This window comes from Mycteria americana, chromosome 5 (genome assembly GCF_035582795.1).
Source record: "Mycteria americana isolate JAX WOST 10 ecotype Jacksonville Zoo and Gardens chromosome 5, USCA_MyAme_1.0, whole genome shotgun sequence".
NCBI classification, from domain to species: Eukaryota; Metazoa; Chordata; class Aves; order Ciconiiformes; family Ciconiidae; genus Mycteria; species Mycteria americana.
In genome coordinates, this window is record NC_134369.1 from 774,575 (window position 1) to 781,112 (window position 6,538).

Genomic DNA, 6,538 nt, shown 5'->3' on the forward strand with positions numbered 1-6,538 from the left:
ACATGCCCCGCTCCTTTGAGAGGGGAAGAGGCCCACGGGGAAATACCAGGTGCCCCAGAGCTTCCTCGCGTAGTCGGTCCCAACCGGGACACGCTGTGTCCTCACCGGGACATGGTCTACACGGACTCCACCAATAGGCCTGAGACGCGGCAGCGATTTCTTCTTCCCGACCAGGAGAGCGTCTGTAACTCTCCATATCCTCCTGAAAAATGGGTTTAGAAAGGGGCTACAACAAGCCTTGGCAGTTCTTTAATCAGTGATGTGGTGGTATCTTTGGCAGGACCACAGTCTCCTTCCACTGAAGTCTCTCCATCAGTTGCAGAATAGGGTTTTTTGTTTGTGCTATTTCTTTTAAACCTAGGAAACTTCTGAGAAGCAAGCAACTAGCACATGGGACGAGCAACCCAAGGTGCACCAGGAGAGAAAAATACACACACGATGAGTTAAACCCCTCCAAACCCCGAGGATCTGCTTGAAATACAACTAAACTGCAGGAAACCCGGGAGGCTAAAATACTTTCTCTGCCTTGTTCCTGTGGTCCTTGGTCCACAAGGACCTCGCAAGCAAGAGCAAGATCAGCCACTGGTGCGATCTTTGCAGGATCCAGATGCTACGCAGAGGAAGATCGAGGGAAAATTCAGCTATTTGGAGACACTGACTCCAAAAATGTGTGGTTTCCTTTGTATCCGACGTTTGAAGCTGAAGTTTCTCTTCCTTCCTCTGTGTACAAGATGAGCGATAAATCCAACCGTTCTGTGCAATCGGGATTTGCGAGCTCCGAGCAGCAGCGGCTCCCACACGACGACCAAGTAACGCTGTGGACAGCACAGGCTTGGCAGCACCGACTTCAAGCAGGGTAGCACACGCAGGAGAAGGCATCAGCACTTTTTTCTTGCCCAGTCGATCCGTACCTGATGGTATAGCAGTGAATGTGAGCCGGGGGGGGTAAATTGTGCTCACCATCGTGTTTCTGGAGTGCCCTAGGTGAAGAGGAGGCCCGTCTAGGGGTCAGAGCTCGGCACGGGAGTCCCCAGCAGCAAGCTCTGCATCTGAGCGTGACATACAAATAAACCAGAAGCCTGCCTGAACCAAATACCAATCATTGGTGATGCAGCAGAAAAGAACAGAGCTAAAATAAATAACCTTAACAGCTACAACCCTGGAAGCCCACAAGGGCAATGTGCAGTAGCATCTGCACCTTCCCATTGTAGCGGATCCCCTGTTTTAGCATACTCGGAATATAATCCTGTGCGCTCATATAGGACTGAACAATAAGCTTTCCCGGCTGTTTAGGCAGCATTCAAATGGGAAACCGCTCATGCAAGGACGTGTTTATGAGACCACCACCAGATCATTATCAAATGAGAAGTTAGCAATCACGTTACGTACCCAGCAGAACATAAGAGGTGGAAAAATAGGGATGCCTCCCGGATTTCACTAAAGAGACTGTCCCGGGGGGCTGTGACCACATTTTACAATGCAGTCACACCCTCTGTTAGTCACTCACCAAAGCCTGCACTTGGTGGGGTAAAAAATGCAGCCCCATGCAGGACTATCCTTTTTTTTTTTAAAATAAATGGGTTTGTGGCAAAAAGCACAGGACAGCCTGCTCAGTGCTGCGCGCTCACTCTTGCTCTCTATCACTTGCCTTAGGGGTTAGCAATTCTCCTTAAAAACCCTCTGATATTACCCCATTTCACTGCTTCCCTTAGGGGCTGCAATGTAGAAATGCCCCCTTCGGATGAGACTTTCACAGACTCCGTTTAACGCAGCCGAGCAGCACCAAGAGCCGCTCCAGAAGAGCAAAGGCTTGCCTCTCCCCTTAGACCAGAGCTGCACCCCGCTGCTCCCCACCTGAAGAGCAAAGGCAGCTCACATTGCTGCCAAATTGCTCCCTAAAAATGACATTTTTAGTAGAGTCCTCCCCTCTGCTGTGAGCCCCAGCCAACAGGAGGGCAACTAAAGCACTGCTGAGCACCAGAGCGAGTTAAATTTTAGTGTAATACAGAGCGCGCTCATGCCGGTCGTTAGATGTGTTTGAGTGACTTCAGAAATCTACCGCCTTGGACTCGCTTAGCTAAACAGGACTGCTATTTAGAGCAGGAAAATGAAGAGACTGGAAAGTATAAAGTTTCAGGAACTGTATGTTGCTGCTGTGATGTTCACCGTGTAGATACAATAATTTAGCAGGGATGCTCAGGGCTGGTTTTGCACGGGAAGAGGACCAGAGCCCCGCAGAGCACTGCTGCAAGCAGGCTGCCAAAAATCTTCTCCTGCATGGAGCTACCCACGATGACGCTGCAAGAAAAAAATGAAGCACGATTGAAACGGGCTGTTTGGTGAGAAAGCATTCACCTGAGGGTTCAGACAACCACCCCCAGAAAAGGCCTGCCCATACCAGGGATCAAATGGCTGCAGCAGGTTTTCTCTCCCCAAAAGAGGAAACCTTGACCGTGGAGACCTTGATCCTGGCCAACAGCTTGCTGGCTGCTGAAGCGGTTTCTAAAACCCTCCCTGCTCAGCAATTCGTTTTGTGGGATAACAGTACAGGTGTAAAATACCTCCCTCGCACACACATCGAACTCTTGCACTTCATGAAGAAATGGGGCACATGAATGAACCCCACATTTTAATGAGTAGTTCTTTAATAGCTCCCAACCCATTCCTACCCCCACGCCTGGTCCATGTTAGACTTAGCTGAAGCCATACTGCAACTCCAGCAAACCAGCCGTAAACCTGCAGCTTCACAGCATTCAGGAGGCAAATGCTTGGACAAAATTAATGCTGAAGTGTAACGATAAATATCAGGCATTTAACAGCTGCTTTTTGGTGAAGGTGGTGGTGAGACCCCTCCCTTCTTCCAGGTGCTCGGAATAGGAGAACATCTGGAGCATGGACGGGTTGAGGATGGAGAACTGTGTGCTCTAGAGCTGTACAAGAGTGGAAAGCATGACAAAGCCATCTGCAGAGCTCCCTCCCTTTTGGGAAAGTAATTTATTCTGAAGTGGGGCTTTTCCTTGTCCCTTCCTCAAAGGGATGAGGGGGAAAAAAATACAAAGCTAATTGCTGATTACGGAACAGTATGGCTGCGTGTCTGCTGTTCTTCAACCTGTCAGCATAGAGGCACGGACGAGACATGGGGTTTGGTTTTTTTCTTCCCTCGTTAACTAGGAGGAATAAACCACCAAAGCCCCAACACGAGATCTTCCTACCCCAGCTTCTGGCCTGTGCTTTGGGAAAGGGACAACATCCAGGGCTGTTCTGCTACCTACTGCCTGAATAGCAGCAGAACAGGGATCCGCTGTCGCCGCACTCCCCATCTCATTATTTGGGCTACGGCAGCGACTTGCGGAGGTTGTCCCTGTTGGCAAAAGACGTTGTAAAGCCCCACAGCTGTCGGGGAAGCTGGGGCAGCTCCAGCACGGGCCGGGTAGCAGCAGAGATTAAGGGCCAGGTTTCCTCTCATTGCACCCCTCGTCTCAACAGGTATTGGGGTGGGAGAGACATGCACAGCTGAGCCAGCGCTAAAAGGTAAAGGAAGGGAAAAGAGGATTTCACCACTAAACACAGGGGCACTGGGGGAAAAGGATCTTTGCATTTCTTGACTCTTAGTTTCAGGAGTAAAAGCCTGACTTGTCCCACAGGAGCGTAACAGCGGAGAGACTGGGGAAGAGCCCCAGCATCACCCTGCACTGCAGATCAGCAACCCAGGCTGGGAGAAGGGGTGTTTGCACTGTGCACCCCCAGAGCAACACTCAGGAGCTCTTTCGACCTTCAGGAACAATTGTGGCAAGTTCTAAAAAGTCACAGAAAAATCTAAGAAGAGGAAAAAATCCCCAGCAATGCTGCAAGGACAGAGAAAGGAAGCCTCAAGCTCCAGTCTCCATGCTCGCAGGAGGCTGTTGGCCTTTCTAGCACAAGTGGGGAGCCAGCGCACCCCTGGAAGTGCAGCACTGAGAGCTTCATGCACACCCACAACAGCACCTGCAAACTGCCCCGCTGCTGATGGAAAGCTCCCATTACACCGGCGCCTTGCAAACAGGCATGGGAGCTTAAGCAACAGGCTTAAGCCGAGTAAGCTCATACACTAAAAGCAACAATTTGCAGCAGTCTGGAGGATCCTGCACCGGCTGGTTCCCCGGTCGGGCCTCGGGGAAGGACTCGGCTGCAGGGAAGAGCACGGCGCATCTGCGAGGGGGAGGATCGCCAGCCCTCACCTTTCCAAACAGCCTCCGTGGCCACAGATGGGGCTTAAACCCAGCCCGTCGGCTCAGGATCCCTGCAGTCGTGTCTTTACGTGGCTCCTAACTGACTGCAGTGACAGGGCTGGGATAATCTTCTTTACTTCAGCACGTCAGCTGCATCCCCTGTGGTTCCCTCCTTTCCCAGGCATCTCCTCAAATGGGCCGGCACCAAGAAAGCATCCCCAAATCCCAATCAGCTGAGTGATCCCATCCCGCCCGGTGTCTCAACATAAAAAGTGCTTGTGCTGCACTGGCTCCAGTGGCAAAAGAGATGGTTTTTAGTGGTCCCCCTCCTTTTCTTCCCCCCTCTGGGGCTAACCCAGTAAATACGAAAGGCCACGTTAATTCCTGGTGGAGCTCTGTTGGCTGACTTGGAATTATATTAGACCAAAAAAGCAAACTGGCTGTCAGTATTTAGGTACGCAGCATACCAGCTGTGGTTACATAGGCAGCTTCCTTTGAGATTTCTGTTTAAACATCAGCTTTTACTCATTCGTAGTTGGGTGAAATATTTCCCCTTTTCCATCGAAAGAAGTCAGGCGGGATTCGGGCTAGATGAGAGGGGTCTGCCAGCACAGAGGTATCATACACGATCTTATTACCTACCTGGAAAAATGGCAAATAAGAAGTACTGTATTTGTGTCTCGGGGAATCATCTGCAGGTTTTTAGCTTTTTTACTGCTATGAAGGTTTAATTTATATTTTATTTTAGTTATAGAGAAGTTGATGCTGCTTGTATCAGATGCTATTGTCTACCAAGCAACAGTGCCAGGGAAGTTCAGCCCACGGGCACTGCAAAAGAAAGGGGATTGCTATGTTGTACTTCTTATTTCACCTCTCGTCTTAAGACTTTGAAGTGCTTTAGTCAGGAATATATAAGCACCGTTACCCAAACGTATTGATGGAGAGAAAAAACGGAGGGACAATGAATTCTGCTTGAGCTGAGCTTGGTGGGGACCAGGAAATGAGACCTGGATTAAACCAGAGCAGAAAATCACAGGAGTAAGAGTTAAAAACATACCTAAGTGTTATCATGGATGGAGGTGAATGTTGGTGTGTGCTTAAGTAGATTGCAAAATAAGGATTAAAACCGAGGACTCTGCTTTATGAGCTGGATCGTGGCAGTGCTAGTGAAAAATTCATATGCACGGGAAGAATGAAATGTTATGCCTTACGTTCCCTAGGTAGCCATTATTTTATGAAGTGTGATTCACAAAAACAGGGAGGCTGAAGAAATCCGAACGCAAAACACATGTCCCAAAAAGACATGATGGGAAAGCAAACAGTAATTATATGACCATCTGCGAACGGCGATGCTAAAGGATGGGGTTTTAGTGGGCTGCGAGCGCTAGCGCAGCTGTGTGCGACGGCTGCGCTCGGCAGGGCTGCAGCGACCAGAGCCGTTCCTTCGCCCCACGGCTGGTTGCTGGGCTCAGGGCAGCGCATTAGCCGCACTCAGCTTGGATAAGTCAGTGGGAACCAAACCATCGCTGTGTTTACAACTCAAAACAGTGACTTTTTGCCTTGCACAGAGCTAATACAGGAAACCTACTAAGAAATCCCGAAGGCACCAGCTCGGCCAACCTGTATTTCCATAGGAAACAGCTGCATCACCAGTAAAAACTTCAGCCCTCTTCTCTTTGTGTCCCTCAGGTGGATGGGAGCTTGTGCCAGCACACGGACGTGACAGTGACATTCCTCAGCGTCGCTGCCCGCGGCAGAGGGGGCATGTGTGTGTCTGCTCCTCAACGCTCCCGGGCGGTTGCATGAAGCCAACCTGTTTTGCTGGCTGGGCTGCCGAGGAGGCGATGTCTTGGGGGAAGCGCGGGGAGGATAAGAGGTGGCAGCTTTTTAACTCACTGCAGCTGGCTCCTCTGCACCCTGGCTGCCACGGCTCTGGCTCCCTGGGTCTAAAACGGAGAAGATCATATTGTTCTGCTTACTCGAGGTGTTGCACAAGCAGCTAAATATCCGCGTACTGCACTAATGCCGCTGCCTTGGCCAGGCGCGACCTCAGAGTAGGTGAGAGAGCCTCGGCGCAAGTGAAGAGCAGGACAAGAGGCTGAACAGGGAATGAACCCCCCTGCCGATCCTCTGTACCAGCCCCGGCACCGACATCCCAGCGCTCTGGTGTCCCAGGCAAAGGCGAAATCGTGGGTTCCGAAGTCAAAGGAAAACAGCGTGATTGCGCGGTGGTTAGGAGCGTCCCTGTTCTCCCCATGGACACTTCTGCACGAGCACCGGGGCACCGAGGAGCACTTTGCCTTCAGGCCCCAGCCAGGATACTTGATTTA